The sequence below is a fragment of the Oryctolagus cuniculus genome, chromosome 12, assembly GCF_051225735.1.
Source record: "Oryctolagus cuniculus isolate XC-2025 breed Fujian yellow rabbit chromosome 12, ASM5122573v1, whole genome shotgun sequence".
NCBI lineage: Eukaryota > Metazoa > Chordata > Mammalia > Lagomorpha > Leporidae > Oryctolagus > Oryctolagus cuniculus.
In genome coordinates, this window is record NC_142878.1 from 41,302,347 (window position 1) to 41,327,442 (window position 25,096).

A 25,096-nucleotide genomic window follows, 5' to 3' on the forward strand; every position below is an offset into this window, starting at 1 on the left:
CTTCCCCCTCCCTCCGTTTGCTAATAGTGGTGCCTGCTGGATCTGACCGGTCCCCCTCCCCTAGAGATGTGATTTAGTCCGCAATGATGGGAGCCTGAGGAAGACCTCGTGGACATCCCCAGGCACCAGTTGTCTTTTTTCTGTTTCCTCTGTTTGGAAGTGCTTTGGGTTTTGAGGGACTCTGTTTATACAGGAAGTATTTAGCATTTTCTTTCTCTGAAGGTGCTGGCAAAGCTTCAGCCTGTAATTCTAAAGAGAAGGCGTTTAGCTGTGCCATGCTTTGTCTGTCAGGGACATTTCTGTAGATAAGCACCCCGCACAGTAAATAAACCGCGTTGTTGTACATTGCGTAGCAATCTACCTGTGGCAGATGGCCGTGCCTGCTCGACTGACATGATAGCTAATCCATACCCTGCATGATTTTATCTCCTGTGGGAGGAAGTTGGCAAGGCGAAAGGGGACACCCTCAAGGACCAGCTTGGGGAAACCAGTTCCAATTCCTGCAAGTGGGTTTTTTTTCTTTTTTTGCAGGAAGTACCTAAAAAAATCCAGTGCCCACATTTGGAACAAGTGCTTAATTTTAGGATCAATTACCTTAAGCTTCCCACAGGTGGATTTCACCTACAGCGTCTTTGGAAAAGCAGCTTGATTTAATTAAGGAAGTTTCTGAGTCCTCGAGTCTGTGGTTAATACAGAGGATAATTTTTTCCCCTCAATGCACTAGAAGTTCTGGATATGCAAATCGCCTATCATCCGACTTGCCTTAAAAGTAAGTAGCAATTGCCTCTGGCACTTGACAAATAACACTGCTTTTGTTTATTTAACTTTTTGTATACTTTTTGACAAAACTTCAAAGTAATATTATCAGATCCAAGGGCAAGAACCGTTTTATAGCACTATAAAATTGGTTTGACACTATTTACCAAATGCCAAAAGGATTGATAGTGTTACCATCACTTTCAATACTAATCCTACAGTTGAACATTCTTTGTTGGGGTTTGCTGCTTGTTTTTCTGATTGGACTTCCTCAGGGGCCGGGCCCCGTCCTGGCAAGGATGCACTCTGGGAGTTCAAGCCCAGTTCTGCTCCGGCTGTGGCTATCAGCAGTCCCATGAACATGGCAGCTTGTTTAGCTCTCTGTAGTGTTTTTGTTGTTGTGGCATGTACGGCTTGTCGAAATTATTAATTGAACTTTCCAAAGTCCTTTTCGGACGTCTTTCACAGCTTAGGTATCGGGGGTGGGGGAGAGCAGGTTTCAGAAAGTTCATGGACAAGTGGAGTTAGAAGCCTGTGTGCATTACCTATGAACAGGTTGCAGCTCCCTCACATCCCTGGCAGGGCTCATCATAGGGAAGAAGAATCGTTGCAAATCTGGAAAGCTTTTCACATTGGCATCCACTGCTCCTCCCCATTCACCCCTCCCTGAACAGTCTCACTCCTCCTGGTGATGGGCTAGGGAGGGTGGCTGCCTGCTGCCGGACTACTTCTTGCTCCCTAATCTGTCTATTTCTCTCCATCTCCAGCACCTCCAACAGATAACATTTATTGAAGGCTTACAGTGGGGCCAGTGCTCCACAGGCGTGATCTCATTTAATCCCCCACTAACACCATTATTATTGCCATTTTACAGGTGGGGAATTTGAGGCTTAAAAGGGTGAAGAAATTATCCAAGGTCACACAGCTAATTAGTGGTGGACTCCCGGTCCAATCTCTTGGTTAGACCCACGTGGAGGACTGGTTCAAGGGTGGGTAGCTCTCTTCCCAGCATCTGCCTTCCCCGGAGTCACCCTGTTCTCCAGTGAGAACAAAGTGAGCTTTTGCAACAGAAGACCCGGCCAGCCCTTTCCATACCCATCCGCACTCCCACCCCCCAAGGTAACAGCCTGGCTCTTGCCACTTACCTCACCTCACCTGGCACCCGCCGCCTTTGCCTCTCATGGCCTTTGGTTCGGGGCTGTTCCCTCTCTTGTCCTCAGTGTCTGTCTGAAACGTCCCCCTGCTCTCATCGCTGTGTTCCTCATCACATGTCCTCATTCGTTCCTCCTGAACCTTCTCCTGTGAAAGCAATGTGCCTGCCTCTCCCAATGGGGGATGCTGCCCGCGGCTGGCTCTTTAGCCCAAGGATCTGCTTGTTCCTGACCTCTGGTTGGGTCAGGTTCCCTTGCTCAGTGCTCTCAGAGCAGCCTGTGCCGTTTCTTAATGGTACTTAGCAGGATTTATAGTGACAAGAGTTTTATCTGTGTAGTTATTTGATTAATGTCTATCTATTCTGCCCCAATTGGAAGTTTTATGGGGACAAGGGTTGTGTCCACTTTAGATCATTTTGTAGCCTCTGGGTGAGCCATAAAACTTAGCACCTGGTATTGTTGTTTACTGTGCTAAATGGAAGTTGAGCTTTAGAAACATGGAAATGCAAATGATTAATAATGTGGTTTCTTAGTTCCTGTTCCTGGACAAGCAAGCTACCTGCAAGCTCTATGGCCCCTTCGTCTCTTCATGAGTGTGTGTGTGTGTGTGTGTGCATATGTTTGTCTGCCTGGCCTGTGTGCGCATGTCAGCTTATGTGTCACACACACACACACACACACACACACTGTCTCCATTACAGACAGCTGAACCAGGAAGGTGAAGAATATTTTTCACGGCGTTATTTTTATGATAATCTATTTCGATGGTTAATTTGGTTTGGGACACTGATTTATCACCAGTTTATAGATCTCTCTCTCTCTCTCTTTTTATTGTCCTATTTGAATTATAAGGATGGCATGTGTGAAATGGAACTTCTTGGCCTATTGTTCTGCTTCTCACGCAACCAGTGTAGTTCAGACAATAAAAAGATCTATAAAATTAATATATACACAGAGGGAGAGAGGAAGGAGAGGGACAGAGACAGAGAAAATGGGTAATGCTTTGGAACCGGGTACCACATTCATCTCTCTCTGGTGAAGTTCAGAATTAAAATTTACATGTGAAGGAGCTGTAAGTGAGGTCCGAAGGTATTGTCTTCTCATGTGGAAAGTGGTCTGGTAACTCTCGCTTACCCATGTCACATGAAAACACATTGTCCCCTTGCCTTTAACAGTTTTAAGGGCTTACAACTGCTGGGCTAACTTCTGAAATATGAGCTCTAAAGATATAACTTTAAACAAAAATAAATACCAGGCCACTTAGATTATGTGTTATGTAGCCTGCAAGTTATGTCCCAATTAAATCACCAACAGGCATCTAGAATGGATTTTTGCTTGTGAATTGTCTCCAGAACCTGGTGCACACCTGGCACATAGTGGGTGTTCAATAACTTTTCGGAGGACAAAAGTGTAACTGAATGCCAAGAAGCTATGGCTGGTAACGGGCACCCTGAAGTGTGCTCCTAGCCTCGCTGAGCCTTCCCAAGGAAAGGATCGGACCCCTTTCCCATCATCCCCTCTGTCAGGTGTACCACCTGACACCCTCTTCTGGCCACCTCTTCTGTTGCCTCTCAGCTCCCTGTGGGCTGAGTGAAGGCGATCCTGACAGCGTGCCTTCTGAGAGGGGAAGCAAACCCACAGCCGTCTTCCCAGCCTCCCAGGAAGTGTTTTGAATGACCAGGTGGCAGCTTCCAGATGTGGTTTCACTTGAGGTTCTTGGGTTGACTATTTATTGCTATGTTTGATACGAGGGTTATTATCGCTACAAATATTATTATGCCGCGAGAGCCAGCTTGCAAGCGCAGACAGCTGCATTGTTTACAAATATAATTAATGAGGTGATTTTTAATATCAACAGCTCAGCACCAGCCTTTTCCGAGACTGCTGATGGCCCAGGCCACAGAGCTGTTTGTAACTTGGAGGGCGCTCGTGTGACAGGGCGGCCTCCAGGAGTCATTTCCTTTGGCTGAGTCCTGGTTTATTTTATGAATGACAAAAATAAACCTCTACTTATTGCTGGTGAGGAACAGTTTATGTCTAGCAAGCTCCAGCCTACCAAAAGATAAACACAGGAATACTTTGCTAAGAAGTGAAGGTGCATTTCTTAGTAGCTAACTTCTGTATTTATACAAAAGTCGTCCAGTTGAAATGGCTGCCCTGGAGGATCGGGTAGGAATGGCACCGTCTTTCTAAACATGGAAATGTTTTGTGTGCTATGATACTCCATGAGCACCCATTATATAGCAGTGCTCAGAACAAGACATATTTCAAATAGACTTTTGACACCTATAGCCTAACAACTGAGGCCTGCTATACGACTTCAGACTTTTATCCCATTTAGTTGTATTTCGGTGAGGGATTCGAAGAAAAGATTTTCTCTCCTTTGAATCTGGCCTGGTGCAGCCTTTTGAAAATGACTCTTACTTGGTAATTACACAGGTCAAACTCATTCTTTTGTCTATTATTTCCTTGCACTCCTGATGTTGAACCTTGAGGGTCTTTCAGTGATTGGTGGCTGGTATACCCCAAGTTCAAGTTCAAGAGATAAGTCTATTTCTATGAGATGCCCACACTTGGGTGCTTCCCAAGCAAATAGAGGGAGACTCTTCCACCCATATAAAAATGGAAATGAACCACTTTTCTGGCCTTTGTGCTCAAAAGCAAGAAAAGTGTGCCAGTCTGGTACCCTGTGTTGTTTCTTATGTTTCAAAGATTAGACAATTAATAGTTTGTTTAGAATTTTTGTCTTTTTTTCCTACTCAAACTCCTAGGGAATTTTTTTAAAAAGATTTATTTATTTATTTGAAAGGCAGAGTTACAGAGAGGCAAAGGCAGAGAGAGAGAGAGAAGTCTTCCATCTGCTTGTTCACTCCCCAGATGGCTGCAATGGCCAGAGCTGCACTGATCGGAAGCCAGGAGCCAGGAGCTTCTTCCGGGTCTCCCACGTGGGTGCAGGGGCCCAAGCACTTGGGCCATCTTCCATTGCTTTCCCAGGCTATAGCAGAGAGCTGGATTGGGAGTGGAATAGCCAGGACTTGAATGGTACCCATATGGATGCTGGCACTGCAGGCAGTGACTTTACCTGGTATGCCACAGTGCCAGCCCCGACTCCTAAAGAATTATTGTTCTTCTATTCCTCTCCCCCTGCCCTTCTTCATTTCTTTTAACATTCTAAGTATTAACTTCTACCTATGAGAGAAAACATGTGGAATTTGTCTTTCCGTGTCTGGCTTATTTCACTTAGAATAATCTCCAGTTCCATTCATTTTGTTGAAAATGTCTTCCAGGTTTTCATTCTCTTTTTAATGTCTGAGTAATACTCCATTGTGTATATATACCACATTTTCTTTATCCATTTGTCACTTGATGGACAGCTTGGTTGATTACATAACTTTGCTATGTGGATTCTGCTGCTGTGAGCATGGGAGTGAAGTATCTCTTTCATATGCTAACACCATTTCCTTTGGATCCATTGCCAGAAATGGCATACCTGGGTCATATGGTAGATCTATTTCTAGTCTTTTGAGGAATCTCCATACTATAGTCCATAATGGCTATACCAATTTGCATTCCCACCAACAGTGTGTTAGGATTCCCTTCCTTCCACATCCTTGCAAGCATTTGTTATTTTTGACTTTTGGATAATAGCCATTCTAACTGGAGTGTGTTGATACCATATTGTGGTTTTTATTTGCATTCTCCTGAAGGGTAGTGATCTGGAGTATTTTTTCATGTGTCTGTTGCCTATTTGTATTTTTTCTTTTGAAGCATAGCTTCCTATTCTTTGCTCATTATTAACTAGATTATTGCTTTTATTGTTGATGAAATTTGTCAAGTCCTTACCTATTCTGTGTATTAATCCTTTATCAGATACATAACTTGCAGATTTTTTTCCATTCCATCAGTTGTGTCTTCATTTTGTTAAATTATTTCCTTTGCTGTGCAGAAACTTCTTAGATTGATATAATCCCATTTGTCTATTTTAAATTTTATTGCCTGTGCTTTTGGAGCCTTATTATCTATGCCAATGACTTGGGGTGTTACATTTAGATTCCTTAACTATTTGGAGTTGCTTTTGCATAGGGTGTAGGCTAGGGGCCCTATTTTAAACTTCTGCATGTGGAAATCCAATTTTCTCAACACCATTTATTGAAGAGACTGTCCTGTTTCTAAGGAATGCTTTTAGCACATTTGTCAAAGATAAATTGGTTGCAGATGTGTGGACTTATTTCTGGGGCTTCTGTTGTGTTCCGTTGGTCTACATGTCTATTTTTATGCCAGTACCATGCTGTTTTGGTTGTAATAGCCCTGAAGTGTGTCTTGAAATCTGGTATTGTAATGTGCATGGCTTTGTCTGTTTTGTTAAAGGTTTCTTTGGCTATTTGGGTTCCTTTGTGTTTCCACATGAGGTTTATTTTATTTTATTTTTATTTTACAGGTAGAGTTATAGACAATGAGAGAGAGACAGAGAGAAAGGTCTTCCTTCCATTGGTTCACTTGCCTAATGGCTGCTACGGCCAGTGCTGCGTCCATCCGAAGCCAGGAGCTGGGTGCTTCCTCCCAGTCTCCCATGCAGGTGCAGGGACCCAAGCACTTGGGCCATCCTCTGCTGCCCTCCTGGGCCACAGCAGAGAGCTGGACTGGAAGAGGAGCAACTGGGACAGAATCTGGTGCCCCGACCGGGACTAGAATCCAGGGTACTGGCGCCACAAGCAAAGGATTAGCCAAGTGAGCAGTGGCAGTGGCCCATATGAGTTTTAAGATTATATTTCCTACTCCTGTGAAGAATGTCATTGGTATTTTAATGAGGAATATGTTGAAACTATAAATTTCTTTGGTAGTTTGGACATTTTGATATTAATTAATTCTTTCAATTCATGAACATGGGAAGTTTTAATTCTTTGTGTGTCTTCTTCTATTTCTTTCATTAGCATTTTGTAATTTTAATTGTAGAAGTCTAAAAAAAAAGTATGTACATTAAAAAATTGTAGAGGTCTTTTAGATTATTGATTAAATTTATCCCAAAGTATTTAATTTTTTGTAGCTATGATGAATGGGATTATTTCTCTTAAAAATTTATTTATTTATTCAAAAGTCAGAGTTATATAGAGAGAGCAAGAATGCTTCCACATTCTGGTTCACTCCACAAATGGTTGCAGCCATTGGGGCTGGGCCAGGCTGAAGCCAGGAGCCTAGAACACGATCCAGGTCTCCCATGTGGGTAGCAGGGGCCCAAGCACTTGGGACATCTTCCATGGCTTTCCCAGGCTATAGCAGGGAGCTGGATCAGAAGTAGAGAAGCTGAGACTTAAGCCAACACCCATAAGGATGCCTCCATTGTGCTGGCTCCCTGCAATTGTTCTAAGTTCATTTTCAGCAAAGCTATTGTTGTTGTATAAAAATGCTACTGATTTGTATCCTGCAACTTTGCTAAATTCTGTTATTCTATGTAGTTCTTTTTTCTTAACTTTTATTTAATAAACATAAATTTCCAAAGTACAGCTTATGGATTACAGTGGCTCTCCCCCACCCATAACTTCCCTCCCACCCACAATCTTCCCATCTCCCGCTCCCTCTCCCATCCCATTCACATCAAGATTCATTTTCAATTATCTTTATATACAGAAGATCAATTTAGTATATATTAAATAAAGATTTCAACAGTTTGCAGACTCATAGAATGGCAGATGTCCTAAACAGCACTCTGGCCTCAGAATCAGCCCTAAAGGCATTCCGATCTGGCTGAAAAGCCCATGAGAGTATTTCAGGCATGGAAAGCCAAGACACTCTGGCAAAAAAAAACAAAAAAAACAAAAAACAAAAAAAACAAAAAAAAAAAAACAAAACTAAATGAAAGATCTGTGCAAGTGAGATCCCAGTGGAAAGAACAGGCCATCAAAGAAGGAGGTACCTTTCTCTGAAGGGAGGAGAGAAATTCCACTTTGACTATGACCTTGTCTAAATAATATCGGAGTTGGAAAACTCAAAAGGCTTCCATAAACAACCTACACTCTCCCCTTTATTTATTCTATCAGTTAGTATTAGCAGACACTAGTCTTGTTTATGTGATCCCTTTGACTCTTAATCCTATCATTATGATAAATTGTGAACTGAAATCGATCGCTTGGACTAGTGAGATGGCATTGGTACATGCCACATTGATGGAATTGAATTGAAATACCCTGGCATGTTTCTAACTATACCTTTTGGGGCAAGTCAGCTTGAGCATGTCCCATATTGTACATTTCCTCCCTGTCTATTCCCACTCTTATATATAGATTCTGGTTATTAATCCTTTGTCTGTTGCATAGTTTGCAAATATTTTTTCTCATTCTGTCAGTTGCCTCTTCACTTTCCTGACTGTTTCCTTTGCAGTACAGAAACTTCTCAATTTGATACAACCCCAATAGTTAATTTTGACTTTGACTGCCTGTGCTTCCGGGGTCCTTTCCAAGTCTTTGCCGGTGCTTATATTTGCCAGGTACTTATCCTGGTCTCGCATGGGGTGCAGGGCCCAAGTACTTGGGCCATCCTCCACTGCACTCCCAGGCCACAGCAGAGAGCTGGCCTGGAAGAGGGGCAACTGGGACAGAATCCGGCACCCCGACTGGGACTAGAACCCGGTGTGTCGGCGCCGCAAGGTGGAGGATTAGCCTAGTGAGCCGCGACGCCGGCCAATATTGATTCTTCTAATCCATGAGCATGGAAGATTTTTCCATTTTTTGGTATCCTATTTCTTTCTTTAAGATTTTGTAATTTTCATCATAGAGATCTTTAACATCCTTGGTTAAGTTTATTCCAAGGTATTTGATTTTTTTTTGTAGCTATTGTGAATGGGATTGATCTTAGAAGTTCTTTCTCAGCCGTGGTGTTGCCTGTGTATACAATGGCAGTTGATTTTTGTCCATTGATTTTATATCCTGCTACTTTGCCAAACTCTTCTATGAGTTCCAGTAGTCTCTTAGTAGAGTTCTTTGGATCCCCTAAATAAAGAATCATATCATCCATTGTAATCCATAAGCTGTACTTTGGAAATTTATGTTCATTTAATAAAAGTTAAAAAAAAGAATCATATCATCTGCAAAAAGGGATAGTTTGATTTCTTGCTTCCCAATTTGTATCCCTTTAATTTCCTTTTCTTGCCTAATGGCTCTGGCTAAAACTTCCAGAACTATATTGAATAGCAGTGGTGAGAGTGGGCGTCCCTGTCTGGTACCAGATCTCAGTGGAAGTGCTTCCAACTTTTCCCCATTCAATAGGATGCTGGCCATGGGTTTTTCATAAATTGCTTTGAGTGTATTGAGGAATGTTCCTTCTATACCCAATTTGCTTAGAGTTTTCATCATGAAAGGGTGTTGTATTTTATCGAATGCTTTCTCTGCATCTATTGAGACAATCATATGGTTTTTCTTTTGTAGTTTGTTAATGTGGTGTATCACTTGATTGATTTGTGAACATTGAACCATCCCTGCATGCCAGGGATAAATCCCACTTGGTCTGGGTGGATGATCTTTCTGATGTGTCGTTGCATTCTACTGGCCAGAATTTTATTGAGGATTTTTGCATCTATGTTCATCAGGGATATTGGTCTGTAATTTTCTTTCAATGCTGCATCTTTTTCAGGCTTAGGGATTAAGGTGATGCTGGCTTCATAGAAAGAATTTGGAAGGATTCCTCTTCTTTGATTACTCTGAATAGTTTTAGAAGAATTGGATTTAGTTCTTCTTTAAATGTCTGGTAGATTTCAGCAGTGAATCCATCCAGTCCTGGGCTTTTCTTTATTGGGAGGGCCTTTATTACTGTTTCAATTTCTGTCTCAGTTATGGGTCTGTTTATGTTTTCTATGTCTTCATGGTTCAATTTAGGTAGGTTTCATGTGTCCAGTAATCTATCCATTTCTGATAGATTTCCCTATTTGCTGGCATACAACTCTTTGTAGTAATTCCTGAAGATTCTTTTTATTTCTGTGATGTCTGTTGTTACATTTCCCTTTTCATCTCTGATTTTATTGATTTGGGTATTTTCTTTTTTTAGTTAGTTGGGCCAATGGTTGTGTCAATTTTGTTTGTTTTTTTTTTTTTTTTTAAAAAAACCAGCCTTCGTTTGGCTGATCTTTTGTAATTTTTTTTGTCAATCCTGTTGATTTGTTCTCTAATTTTTTTTTGACAGGCAGAGTGGACAGTGAGAGAGAGAGACAGAGAGAAAGGTCTTCCTTTTGCCGTTGGTTCACCCTCCAATCGCTGCTGCGGTCGGTGCACCGCGCCTATCCGAAGCCAGGAGCCAGGTGCTTCTCCTGGTCTCCCATGGGGTGCAGGGCCCAAGCACTTGGGCCATCCTCCACTGCACTCCTGGGCCACAGCAGAGAGCTGGCCTGGAAGAGGGGCAAGCGGGACAGAATCCGGTGCCCCGACTGGGACTGGAACCCGGTGTACCGGCGCCACAAGGCGGAGGGTTAGCCTACTGAGCCGCAGCGCCGGCCCTTCTCTGATTCTAATTATTTCTCTTCTCCTACTAGTTTTGGGTCTGGATTGCTACAGTTTTTCTAGAATCTTGAGATGCATTGAAAGCTCATTTATTTGGTGCCTTTCCAGTTTCTTGATGTAGGCATCTATTGCTATAAACTTTCCTCTTAACACTGCTTTTGCTGTATCCCGTAATTTTTGATATGTTGTGTTGTTATCCTCCTTTACTTCTAGAAAGTTTTTTATTTCTCTTTTGATTTCTTCTATAACCCAGTGTTCATTCAGGTGCATGTTGTTCAGTCTCCATGTGTTTGCGTATGCTCTAGGGATTCCTGAGTTGCTAATTTCCAACTTCATTCCTTTATGGTCTGAGAAGCTGCATGGTATAATTCTAATTCTTTTGAATTTGCTGAGACTTGCTTATGGACTAGTATGTGGTGAATCCTAGAGTAGGTTGCATGCACTGCTGAGAAGAATGTAAATTCTTTAAATGTAGGATTGAAAGTTCTGTAGATATCTGTTAGATTCATTTGGGCTACAGCGTCGATTAAATCTGCTGTTTCCTTGTTGATCTTCTGTCCAGTTGATCTGTCTATTTCTGAGAGTGGAGTATTGAAGTCCCCCAGTTCTATTGTATTGGAGTCTAATGTTGGGCATTGCCTAAAATCTCCACTACAGATGTTCGAGGGGCGTGTCTGTGGCTGCCACAGTTAAGCTATGTAAGATCACTGGCAAGGAGAGGTATGCTTTAGTTCCGGACATGTGGACAGTGCGTGATCCCTATACTTTGCTTAAGATGCCCCTGTGCATGTTCCACCCGTGCCTGTGTGACCTTTTTGCTGATTGGCTCCCCTACGGCGCATGTCCTTCATAAGATTTATGAGCCTATATACTTCCTTGATAAAGTAGTTCCTGCTTCGACAGAACTTACGGGTGCTTGTGGTGTGTTCTTGACCTGTCGACCTTACCTTTCCCATTCGCCTTGTTGGGGAGTTCTTGTTGGAGGGGCTAGTATTGGGCTTGAGACCCCAACAGTCTAAGTCTCCCTTTACGTCCCTTAACATATCTTTTAAATAACCTGGTGCCCTGTAATTAGGTGCATATACATTTATAATAGTTACATCTTCCTGTTGAATTGATCCCTTAATCATTATATAGTGTCCCTCTTTGTCTCTCTTAACAGTTTTTATGTTAAAGTTTATTTTGTCTGATATTAATATGGCTATGCCAGCTCTTTTTTGGTTTCTGTTGGCATGGAACATCTTTTTCCAACCTTTCACTTTCAGTCCGCATGCATCTTTGTTGGAAAGATGTGTTTCTTGTAAGCAGCACATAGATGGATTTTGTTCCTTAATCCATTCAGCCAGTTTATGTCTTTTAACTGGAGAGTTGAGGCCATTAACTGTCGCTCCCCGTTTTCGTGGAGGAACGACACAGGACCCTGCGCTGTTCTTTCGTCTGCTCGGCCCTCCCCGGGTTTGCTGCTGGTTCTTCCCGGGTTGGCTACTATCCCTTCCACCTCCGTGGAAGGGCGGTTCCCCCTGGCCGCTTTCCCCACTTCCGCAGGGGAGCGGCACACCGCCGGCCGGCTCTTCTCGGGGGCTGCACAGGTGTTCCTTCAGCTAGATGTTCCCCTTAGATGTTCCTGGTGCATGCCGTCTCTCTCCTCCTTTATAGTCCTCCTCCGCCAATCCTAACTCGGCTGCCCACACGCCGAGTACGCTGCTCTCCAATCAGGAGCAAGTCCTACAGTTTATTGGTTGAACTGGAGGCAGCTGTGCGGAAGCTGTTTACTTCTCTCCCAGCACCATATTGTGGGAGAGCAGATGCATAGAATAAGTCTTAATTCCAGTAACTCAGTCCAGTCCGGATTGCTCCCCACAGATCCCCCTTTCTTTTTATTTTTGGCGCTGATACGCGCCTGTCTTCGGTGCCCCGTGGCACACACTCTGCTCTGCTTGCTAGAGTTGCCACAGGTTCTTACAAGTCCTATCAATCAGGCAAACCGAATCCGGGTCCTCTCTTCGCCATGTTGTGAGGAGGTTTTTAGGCGCTGATGCGTGCCTGTGTTCGGTGACCTGCGGCTCACACTCTGGTCGAGCCGCTTGCTGGTGCTTACCGCCTTAATCAGGCAGACCGAATCCAAGCTTTCTCATTGCCGTATTGTGGGGGAGACTTATTAGTGTTGGTTCGTGCCTATCTTCGGTGACCTGCAGCTCATACTCTGGTCGAGCTGCTTGCTGGTACTTACCGCCTTAATCAGGCAGACCGAATCCAAGCTTTCTCATTGCCATGTTGAGGGGAGGCCTTTCTATTTCTCTATTTCTCTATCTCCGGGCATTCCTATTTCTCCCATTTTACTTCTATCTTCCAGCATTCCTATTTCTCTCACTTTGCTTCTAAACTTCTATTTCTCTTATCCCTGCAGCTTCCCGGCGCCTCGCCCTGCCGGCAGCTTCCCGGCTCTGCGCCGCTTCAGCCAGCGCCTCTCTCATCTGCGCGGCTCGGCTTTGCGCGCACACTCCGCGGTCTCGCACTTAACCCTTTCGCGTCTGAACCACGGCCTCGTGCCAGCCCCGCGTTCCCTATGTACTTGAGCCCCGCACGCTCTGTCTGCGCGCGGCAGCCTCCGCGAGTCACACAGCGTAGCTTACGTCTCCGCCACTAGCATTCAATCTAAGTTCCCCGGGCTAGCCTGGCGAATTCAACCCAGCTCACGTTTCCGCCCCACGATCTGGCTTCCCGTCCTTTGCTCCCCGGGCTAATCAGACGGATCCCAATCTGGCTTACGTTTCAGCTTCTGGTTTCAACTTTTCGCCCCCTATTCCCGGGCTAACTTGAGAATCCCAAAGTGGCTTTCGTTTCCGCCTTGGCCTGCCCCCCGCGGCTTCAATTTCCCTAACATTTTTCTCTACCCGGTATGTTTCCCCAAGCTTTCCTCCAACGATATTCCTCCCTCATTTCTCCTGGCCTCTCCCCACAGTCCGCGTCCGAGTCTGTTTGTTCTAGCTTTCACTTTCGCTTTCGACCTTAGAGATTTCTCCCAGCTTCCCCCCGTAGTCCGTATCTGAGTCTATGCCTAGGCTTTCAATAGCTTCTTCCGGCACCCTTTTCGTCCGGCTTTTCCCTAGGCTGTTTGCTAGTCTCTCTCTCCGGTATTTTCCCAGTTCTTCCCATTTCTTCCCTCCTAAGTTTGCTATCCGTCCTAGATTTCCTATCCAAGTCATTTCTTCCCTCCTAAGTTTCCTTATCCGAGTCACGGCACCATTATGTCGCTCCCCCTCTTCGTGGAGGAACGACACAGGACCCTGCGCTGTTCTTTCGTCTGCTCGGCCCTCCCCGGGTTTGCTGCTGGTTCTTCCCGGGTTGGCTACTATCCCTTCCACCTCCGTGGAAGGGCGGTTCCCCCTGGCCGCTTTCCCCACTTCCGCAGGGGAGCGGCACACTGCCGGCCGGCTCTTCTCGGGGGCTGCACAGGTGTTCCTTCAGCTAGATGTTCCCCTTAGATGTTCCTGGTGCATGCCGTCTCTCTCCTCCTTTATAGTCCTCCTCCGCCAATCCTAACTCGGCTGCCCACACGCCGAGTACGCTGCTCTCCAATCAGGAGCAAGTCCTACAGTTTATTGGTTGAACTGGAGGCAGCTGTGCGGAAGCTGTTTACTTCTCTCCCAGCGCCATATTGTGGGAGAGCAGATGCATAGAATAAGTCTTAATTCCAGTAACTCAGTCCAGTCCGGATTGCTCCCCACAATTAACGTTCAATGTGACTATTGATAAGTAGTAACTTTGCCCTGCCATTTTCCCAAAGATATTTTCTAATATATGCTTTGAACTTCCTGTGATCTTTTACTGGGAGGTTTTCTTCCTTGACCTTCTTTCATATTGATGGCCATGTTTCTGTGTGTAACACATCTTTAAGCATTTTTTGCAGGGTTGGATGAGTGGTGACAAATTCTTTCAATTTCTGTTTGCTATGAAAGGTCTTTATTTCACCTTCATTAACAAATGAGAGCTTTGCAGGATATAATATTCTGGGCTGGCAGTTTTTCTCTCTTAGTACCTGGGCTATGTCTCGCCATTCCCTCCTAGCCTGTAGGGTTTCTGATGAGAAGTCAGCTGTGAGTCTCATTGGAGATCCTCTGAGAGTAATCTGACGTTTCTCTCTTGCACATTTTAGAATCTTTTCTTTATGTTTCAATGTGGTGAGTTTGATTACAACGTGTCGTGGTAAGGATCTCTTTTGGTCATGTCTATTAGGGGTTCTATGAGCTTCCTGTACTTGGATGTCTCTGTCCTTCTCCAAACCCTGGAAGTTTTCTGCTAGTATTTCACTAAAAAGACCTTCTAATCCTTTCTCTCTCTCCATGCCTTCAGGAACTCCTAGAACCTGAATGTTGAGTTTTTTAATAGTATCCTGTAGATTCACAACAATATTTTTTAGGTTTCTAATTTCTTCTTCTTTTCTTTGGTTTGACTGTATACTTTCCTGTGCTCTGTTTTCTAAGTCTGATATTCTCTCTTCTGCTTCACTGATTCTGTTTTTAAGGCTCTCTACTGCATTTGTCATTTGATCTATTGAATTCTTCAATTAATTATGATTTCACTGTCACAATTTCATGTTAAACTAGTTTCTTCATTTCATTTTGATCCCTCCTTAAGATTTCATTTTCATGAGAGAGATTTTCTACCCTGTCCAGTATGGATTTCTGTAGTTCAAGAATTTGTTTTTGGGAACTTCTAAATGTTCTTATCATAAATTTTTTGAAATCCATATCTTGCATTTCTTCTATCTAATCATCTTCATAATCTTGGCTTGGAGTGTCTTGTTCATTTGGTGGCATCATAATATCTTCCTTGTTCTTGTTTCCTCAGTTTCTGCATTTGTTGCTTGGCATTGTGGAGATATTCTTTGGTTTCTTCTTCTTTTTTTTTTCCTCACTGTGGTGGTTTTTCTCGTTATAGTATGACACTAGATTAAGTGGACTGTGTGCTTTTGATGGATCCTTAGTGGATTGTGATGGGTGTGGCCAGAGAGCTCTGTTCGGGTGTGCCAAAGGTGACACATCCAGGTTAGGCATGGTAAATCTTCTCTCTCTCTCTTTTTATTCAGAAGGGAAGTAATTCTGCACAGCTGAGCAGAATTTAAGGCAGTCAGTGTCTGAGCTCGGGCCCCTGTAGGTATAATATTTGTCTGCTCTGTCCCAAGGACCACGCAAAGGATCTGTGCAGTCCTCAGTGTAAGCTCAGATTCCCCTGCAATCTCCCACCAGGTTGCCAAGGTTACTGAGTTTGTGGTGTCTCCCTTCTCCCAAGAGTACTCAGGTCTTGAGCATTCTGTGAGTTCTCTCACACACCCTCAGTTTTTTTTTTTTTTTTCCCCATAGTCTCAGTTCTTTAGCTCCACACATAGACTAGGTCTTAACCTCTGTGGGGAGCAGCTCGGACTAGACTGTTACTGGAATTAAGACTTATTCTATGCATCTGCTCTCCCACAATATGGCGCTGGGAGAGAAGTAAACAGCTTCCGCACAGCTGCCTCCAGTTCAACCAATTAACTGTAGGACTTGCTCCTGATTGGAGGAGAGCAGCGTACTCGGCGTGTGGGCAGCCGAGTTGGGATTGGCGGAGGAGGACTATAAAGGAGGAGAGAGACGGCATGCACCAGGAACATCTATGGGGAACATCTAGCTGAAGGAACACCCGTACAGCCCCCCAGAGAGCCGGCTGGCGGTGTGCCGCTCCCCTGCGGAAGTGGGGAATGCGGCCAGGGGGAACTGCCCTTCCACGGAGGTGGAAGGGATAGTAGCCAACCCGGGAAGAACCAGCAGCAAACCCGGGGAGGGCCGAGCAGACGAAAGAACAGCGCAGGGTTCAGTGTTGCTCCTCCACGAAGAGGGGGAGCGACATAATGGTGCCGTGACTCGGATATGAAGCCTAGGCAGGGTTTAGTGTCGTTCCTCCACGAAGAGGGGGAGCGACAAACCTCCTGTTATTTCTCCCCACCAGAGTCAGATTTTTCTGCTTGGCTGAGGGTGGACGCAGCCCTGAGGTGGTGCAGCTTTTGCATATGTCCAAAATGGCACCTGCTCTTTGTCTTGCTCACCTTTGTAAGGTGAGTGGAGAGAGAGAATCATGTCCATACTGGTCCCTTTTATTTATTTATTTTTTCTCTCCTCTAGTTATCCTGGTGAACTTTCCCCCACGGGGCCTCAAGCCTCGTTCCCTCTAGGCTCTTCCTGCCACTTCCCCGCCAGTGTCTCAGGCTACTGAGATTTTGCCTCACCCCCCTTTCCAGTGCATAGACTCGGCAGCTGGGGCCCCAAGCCATGGGTGCCCATGCCCTCCTCATAGGTCCACCATGTCCCACTAGTTCTGGAAGAATTTCCTCTGTAGTTTTTCCCCTAACTCTTCCCTGAAACTACAGTATTTCCACTTTTATTAAATTATCTTTTCCCTGACTATCAGTGTGCTCCTCCCTATTCTGCCATCCTGGAGGAACTCCCTATTCTATATAGTTCTAATAGTCTGTTGGCAGAGTCTTTTGGTTCTCCTATGTAGCAAATCATATCATTTGGAAACAGAAGCAATTTGACTTTCTCCTCTATGATCTATTTATATTTTCTTTCTTTCTTTTGCCTAATGACTCTGGTTAAAACTCCCAGAACTATATGGAATAAGTGTGGCAAGAATAAACATCCTTGTCTAGTTCCATTTCTTAGGAGAAATGCCTACAGCTTTTCCTTATTCAGTGTGATGTTGGCTGTGGGCTTGTCATATATATCCTTTATTGTGTTAATGTATGATTCTTCTGTATCTAATTTGTTTAAGGTTATATCAGGAAAGGATGTTACATTTTGTCAACGTCCTTCTCTGCATCTATTGAGGTAGTATATGAGTTTTTTAAGATTTATTTACTTATTTGAAAGTCAGAGTTAGAGTTAGAGTTAGAGAGAGAGAGAGAGAGAGAGAGGTGTCTTCCATCCACTGGTTCACTCCCCAAAGGGCCGCAATGGCCAGAGCTGTGCTGATCCAAAGCCAGGAGCCAGTATCTTCTTTTGGGTCTCCCACGTGGGTGCAGAGGCCCAAAGACTTGGGACATCTTCTACTGCCTTCCCAGGCCATAGCAGAGAGCTGGATCAGAAGTGGAGCAGCCAAACTCAAACTGGCACCCATATGGGATGCTGGCACTGCAGGCAGCAGCTTTACCTGCTCCATCACAGCACCAGCCCCATCATATGATTTTTATACTTCATTCTGCTGTTGTGACATCATGATTATTGATATGTGTATATTGACCCCTCCTGCAACTCTGGGTAAATCCTACTTTGTCAGGGTGGATTATTTTTTCTTTCTAAACTTTTATTTATTAACTTGAAAGGCAGAGTTAGAGAGAGACAGAGAGTGAGTGAGAGAGAGAAAGAAAGAGAATCTGCTGGTTTAATCCCCAAATGGCTGCAATGGCTGGAGCTGGGCCAGGCTGAAGCCAAGAGGCAGAACTTCTTCCATGTCTCCCACATGGGTACAGGGACCCAAGCACTTGGGCTTCTTCTGATGCTTTCCCAGGCATATTAGCAGGGAGCTGGATCAGAAGTGTAGCAGCTGGATCTCCAACCAGTGCCCATGTGGCATGCAGTATTGTAGGTGGTGGCTTTACAAGCTATACCACAGTGCCAGCCCATGAGTGATCATTTTGATGTGTTGTTGGATTTTATTTGCTAGTATTTTGTGGAGGATTGTTTGCATGTATGTTCATCAGGGACATTGGTCTATAGTTCTCTTTTTTAAATTATTCTTGTCTGGTTCTTTTTGACCGTGAAATTGCCTACTTATGTTTGTTTCATAAAAGGTGGTAAACTAGAGAGTGATAAAAAGCTTAAATAAAAATGACTCAAGATAATTAAAGCCTGCCATCTTGTATTTTTCTTGTAAATCCAAGGCATATGCTTTTTTTTTTTTTTTTTTTTTGGACAGGCAGAGTGGACAGTGAGAGAGAGAGACAGAGAGAAAGGTCTTCCTTTGCCGTTGGTTCACCCTCCAATGGCCGCCGTGGCCGGCGCGCTGCGGCCAGCGCACCGCGCTGATTCGATGGCAGGAGCCAGGAGCCAGGTGCTTTTCCTGGTCTCCCATGGGGTGCAGGGCCCAAGCACCTGGGCCATCCTCCACTGCACTCCCTGGCCACAGCAGAGAGCTGGCCTGGAAGAGGGGCAACCGGGACAGAATTCGGCGCCCCAACTGGAACTAGAACCCGGTGTGTCGGCGCCGCAAGGCGGAGGATTAGCCTAGTGAGCCACGGCGCCGGCTGTCCAAGGCATATGCTTCTAAAATATAGTTTCATGATCCCAACTCCAGGTATCTTTGTTTTTTTTTTCACCTTGATCCATTGCTAGGGAAGGCAATGTGAGCTTAGCAACGCCCAGGTTTTATAACTTTAAGTGCCGAGTAAGAGTACTCATCAAATACAACTTAGCATTGATTGAGCATCTGGGGATATAAACTTCCTACCCTCAGGGAGTTTGCTCTCTTGCAGAAGGTGCAACAAATAATTACAACCTGTCTCTGTAAATGTACTGATTTTCTTCTAAAGAAAAATTTTTTTTGATTTGTTTGACTGCTGGGATTTTTGTTCTGCTGATTATACTGATGAATACAGAGGAGAAATGGAAGGTTCCAGAAGGAGCTGACTCACGTGGGAAAGGACATGAAGGTACCAGTGGAACAGAATAGAATAAATTTAGAAGGTAAGAAGCAAGACCAGGATGGGAGCTGAAGTTTGAAGAAAGATGCTTAAAGGGAGAGTTTGGGGGGGCTAACGGCCATAACGATAGGGATTTTGGGGACAGGGAGAGTGAATGAAAATTTTTCTTTATTTTTAAAAGGTACACAAATACTTTAGGTAAGCAGCTCAAATATTTATGAGTGCACATCTGTGGCTACCACCCACATCACAATACAGAATGTTTCTGTCACCCTAGAGGGTGCCCTCATACCTGCTCCTCCCAGACAACACCCCAACAGTGAGCGCAATGCCTACTTCAGCTCCACAGAGTAGTTTTATGGTTTTTTTTTGCCTTTATAGATGGGGAACCATGTAGGGTATTCTTTGTTTCTAACTTCTTTCACCTGACACACATGTCTGTGAGATTCATACATGTTCTTGTATGTATCAGTAATGTCTTATTTTAATTCTTGTATAATATTCCATTGAATAAATATACAATTAGTGTACATGCTCCATGGTCCTTCTTAATGGAAATTTGGGTTGTTTCCAGCGTGGGGACTCTTGAGCAATGCTATTGTGAATATTACTACGTATGTCGTTTCTGCTGGGTGTAAACCGAGGAGTGTCACTGTTGGATCACAGGGTTTATGTGTATGTTTAGCTTTAGTTGTTACTGCCAAATAGTTTTCCAAAGTGATTGTACCACTTGGTATCGTCTGCAGGGAAGGGGACCATCCAGCCTCTTGGCTGTATAAGGCCTGTGAAATCATTTTATCTGGCTCTGCCAAGGCAACCACAGGTAGAACTTGAAAATCAGTAAATCTACAGCAGGCTGATTTTCAAGTTGCTAATTTTGTGTGGCTTGTGAGTGATGATATAGATATCCAGCTGGGCCTTGGCAGAGAAGTTTCCCGACACCTACTCCAGCTGCTCCATTTGCTGTACATCCTTAGAAAACCTTAGCAGGACCTTTAAGGAAGTCATTCTGGTGTCATGTAGTGTACTTCCCCCTTGTTACCTTTGATGGGGCTTCAGGAAGGACCTTGTACTGGGAGTTGGATTTCTGTTGAATTCTGGGCATTCACTGCTGACAGTAGCAGTCCTCAGGGTTTGAATCCTGGCCTTTCCATGCACTAGCTGTGTATTCTTAGGAAAGTTACTTTTTGCTTTTGGTTTTGTCTCTTCTGAGGTCTACACTTTTCATTTGTAGAATGGGGAATCACAGAACCACACATAGGGTTTTCATAGGCACTGAATGAGATAGTGTATATAGAGCCCTTCACACAGGGCCAGGCATAGAGTTAGTAATAAAATGAATGATAACAGTTATTACTATTAACTGAAGTGAGAACATTCCAGGGGAAGGCATAAACATACATAGGAAGGTAGAATTGGGAGACTGGTGGCCAGATCTCCTTTCATAGTCAACGCTTAAAAACCTAGGATTCGACTAGAAGAGGCAGTAATTCCCTAACAGCATAAACTCTGTGTCCCTTTTTTAGTTAGGAATTTTAACTTTTTAGGAATTGTCTTTTGCTGTTTAATTTATTTTATTTATTTGAAAGACAGAGAGAGAGAGGGAGAGATGGAGGATCTTCCATCTGCTGGTTCACTGCATAATGGCTTCAATGGCTGGAGATGATCCAGGCTGAAGCCAGGAGCCAGGAGTTTCTTCCACGTCTCCCACGTGGGTGCATGGGCCCAAGCACTTGGGCCATCTTTCACTGCTTTTCCAGGTGCATTAGCAGGGAGCTGGATCAGAAGAGAAGCAGCTGGGAATTGCATGGACATCCATATGGGATGCCAGATTGCACTAATTCATTACGCCATAACGCTGTCCCCTATGCATTGTCCTTTAAAGTATGGTTTTTATGAAGACATAGATGTGTTTGTTAAAGCCATCCTTGTCATGTGACACTATCAACCACCATCACTGAGTAATTTCTGCAACAAGATTTACATTAATTAGAAATCTCCTTGCAAAGGAGATTGGTAATATTCAAGGTAAGAGAAGACTTAAAACCAGAAACAAAAAAAGAAGCCTGTTTAATTTTATGGTTGACACAACTTGTTACATGTGTGTCCTGCCAGAATAAATCGGATCATCTGATTTTCAAATTGCTGGGTATATTGTTTCAGAAACAGAGAATGTAAATAATTTCAGTGCAATCTCCCGGATCTGGACCTCTCTCATCCAGAACTGTTATCGGCATTAGCATAATTTATGGTGCTATCTAATAATGAAATCACTGAGCACTGATTGTGCAGCTTCTTGAAGCTATAATTATTGCTCATTAGGATTGGATTTCATATTGTTTGCTCCTGGCACATAACAAGTTCCTGAGAGTGAGAAGTTGTCAGTGAAAGTGAGAAACCAGGGAAGGCGTTCCGATTTGATTTTAATTTTGCTTGCTTGTTCCTGAATATTCTCTCTGATGAATCTTTCTGAGATTTGGATAATAGAGAACACAACTGTGGCCACCCATAGATGCTACTTATGATTGTATTTCTTCTTTAAGGAAAATTTTCATTCACGCCATACTTCTTTGACAGTCTGTGAAGTAGTAAGACCTCAGTAAATGTTTGTTGACTGAATGAGAATGCAAGAAAAGCAAGGAATGAAGACCAAAGCCACAATTTTGGCAAGTTAAAGGGAAGCCTTTGTCCAGCTGTACCAAGGAGATATCCAGTAAGCTCACCCTAGAGCTTGGAGCTGGCAGTAGTGCAGAGCCACGAATCTGAAAGAGGCCTTCACTCACTGACCTCAAAGTATCTTAGAGTGCATTTTCTAAAATTTCAGAAGCAGAGCTTGACTTTTTCACTGTAAAATATTTAAACAATACATATGTTTACTGAGTCAAATGTGGGAGCCCCTTTTAGATTTTCTGGCTGATTCTCTTGCTGAGGTAATGGTGTTACTAGTGGATGAGTCCTTTGAACTCTGATATTTCTGGGTTCATAGATGTGGAATCATAATACTGAGAATGTATTGCCTAGGATAACATAGGAAGAAACAAAATCTGCTTCTCTTGCCTGGAAAATATTTCCAAGTGGACCAAGGGCTGGGGAAAATCGTGTTCTTAATTCTAGGGACAGGGGTTAGCAGCAGACTTCTACTAAATACAGTGGTTGCGGAGAATTTTACATTTCAGCTTGAGATGGAGCATTAACAGCAACACTGCAAAACAGAGACCACTGTCCACGCTTCCAGAAATGGGGCAGGGGACTATCAGAGAGGAACAGCACCTTTGGCTTGTGTTTCTTCAACTTCAATGTACTCTGCCTTGGAACTGACACTGGTAAAATTGATGGACTTTCATGGAATTGAAGGTGACTTCTGGGTTTGTCAATTAACTCAGCTTGGTGAGTTATCCAGGGCCACACTGTAATTTTTAGCCTGACTTTTTCCTATACAGCCCTAGCTTCCTCAGAACTCTTGGCATGGAACCTGAAAGGGCTGAGGAAATCAAGTGACTATTTCTTTAATAGATTCTTTTCCTTAGTTCTTGATAACTGTGCTTTCTTGTCTTTAAATACCCTCTTATCTAGGGCCTTCTAGTCTCCGAAAGTACAGTGAAAATGTCAGATATGCAGAAATAAAGAAAACCTTATTCTTTTCCTGGAAATTTTCAAACTTTAGTAAAACTGTAGAAATGTTTAAATTGCCTTCCAATTTCAGAAAGAAATTGGTTTCCTTTAACGCTTAACGAGATAAACTGCAATTCGATTCAAGTCATTTTTCTGCCTCTCCTTGTTGACAATCTGAGCTCTGTTTTTTTGGTTTCCTCTTGCTTTCTGATTGACTTCAAGATTGCATCTAATCTTTTTATTCTATCTTGCACGAATGCAGCTTGCAATGTGTTGTGACAAGGAGCGAGACCTCCTATTAGCATATATTTATACCTTGCCGCACTCAAAGCGGTGCTTGGGGATTATTAAACCAGGCTAGAGCCCTGAAGGCACATAAAATGCATCGGATTCAGCCCTCCCAGCAAAAGAACCTTCTAACGGACTGTGTATCCATGGACGATCTAATTGTTCGGAGAAAGGGACGAATGAGGGCAGTTGTGAACGAAGGTACCAAGATGAAGGAATTATCAGATGATTGCAGGCGCGGAGAGACACAAGGGGTGGTCATTTGTCCTTGAGGGGTCTGGAGACACCGCGGAGGGATTTTAAGGGCCGTTCTGCGAACCAGTTGTTAACAAGATCGAGTTAGTCTGCTAAGGAACTGGAATGTGGAGAATTCTGGGCAGAGGTCCAGCTAGAGTAGAGGTGTTTATGACTCGTGGGGTTCAGAATATAAATTCACAGGCCCCGATGTCAGGAGCTGAAAATGGGGACTAGGACCCCATGACAGGGGCCCCCTACTCAAGTGGCTTGAGGAGAGGTGACAGGCTCTCTTCAAGTCCTATTTGTTTTTCTGTAAATAGAAACCAGCAGAGCAAAGCCTGAGCAACATTGCCACCCATACCTGCCTAGTCTTTGGAGCTTCACTTTTCTTTCAGTAGGATTCTTGGGATCTCCAGAGTCCAGGGTTTATGAATTACTGACCTCTGTCCCCTATCAAAACTGGTAATGATCTGATATTGGTCATTCACACATGATTTCGATCTAATTTCTTCTTAGGCTGCCCATCACGCAGCCCTCCTATCTTAAGCCTGTTTTCTCTGATTGCAGAAAGATAGGCTTTGTCTCCACTTGAAGAAATGAACATCAGTAAAAAATGGGGGGAGGGAAGTCATTTTTGTGATTTTTATGCTAGGGAATTGGTTAGGAAGAAAAATAGTTTTCCTTTCTGAACTCCCTACTAGTTCTTGTTCCCCCATGATGACTAGTCCCGGTGACTTTTCTTGGGAACTGCTGACTTTTGAGGGTTTTTTCAATTTTTTGATGTGCATTTCACAGCCTTGTCTACACCTGTCTTCTCCAATCCTCTGTGTGTATTCTGAGCATAAGTACAGTGTTCGTTTGTTGACGTGTTTCTATCAGCAGCTGGTATCCACAGCACAGGCTTCACAACTCTGTGCCTTTGAGCTAGGAAGTCAGATCCATATGCTTAGGTCATATACCTGCCTGTGTGGGGTATGCTTTTGTGGTTTGGATATGGCTTTCCTGTGTTCTCCAAAGGTTCATGTGTGGAAGCTTGATCCTCAATGTGGTGATGTGAGAGGTGGTAGAACTTTGAAGCCACCGAGTCTCCTAGGAGGTCATTGGAGGCACTGCCTTTGGAAGGGATTAATGTCATTCTCATGGGACCCCAGTTAGTTCCCTTGAGAGTGTGATCTCTCACATGTGTACTCCCACCATGATGCCATCTGCCACGAGGCTTTCCCCAGAAGCTAAACACATGGGGCTCCCTAATCTTGGCCACTCGGCCTCCAAAACCCTGAGATAAATAAACCTCTTTGTACATACATAGCTTAGCAGTGAAAATCATTAAGATGATGTGAGTTCCACCAGGTTCTTGGAGTGGCGGGCGACCCTTTCTGGGGTCCACTCTGAGGACCCAGGATACTTGGGTCTTAACCATGTCTGCTTCCCGTCAGGCAGACTCCTGTTGCCACCTGACTTCCCCTGACAGCTGTACCCTGGGCTGTCATCTGCTTCTTACTTGGGACTTCCTTTTACCATCTGTGGCAAGATTAAGGGCAGAGAAGAGCAAAGAAACTATTCTGGGCTTGGGCTAGACAGGTCTGAGTAAGAAAAGGGAACCCACACAGTGCTCAGGAATTACTAACTTTGCTTTCCTTTGTGTATGCCTCCCTTGGGGAAACCTCAGGGGTTGAAGGTGGCTGGGCTAAAATTGGATTTAGGAAAATGGAAAGCTTGATTTGACTATAGAAAATGCACATTTATCATAGGCATATTTCTAGACAGGAGAAGAATGATTAGGTGGATGATCAGATATGCCAGAGTTCTTCTGTTTCAGGTTATATTTTGTAGAAAATACAAACTTGAAATAAGTATGAGTAGTTCAGTAACGAGACCAACTTTGTAAGTCATGT

At 43.9% G+C, this 25,096-nt stretch overlaps 1 long non-coding RNA gene across 1 annotated transcript in view; it reads left to right on the top strand.

Annotated features, from left to right (window-relative positions):
• The first annotated feature begins 536 nt into the window (after positions 1-536).
• Positions 537-25,096, top strand: part of LOC149123013 (uncharacterized) — a 30,301-nt gene continuing 5,741 nt past the window's right edge. Inside the window, exon 1 of the long non-coding RNA XR_016217897.1 lies at positions 537-769. This is a non-coding gene — a long non-coding RNA (uncharacterized LOC149123013). The remainder of the gene's footprint in view (positions 770-25,096) is intronic.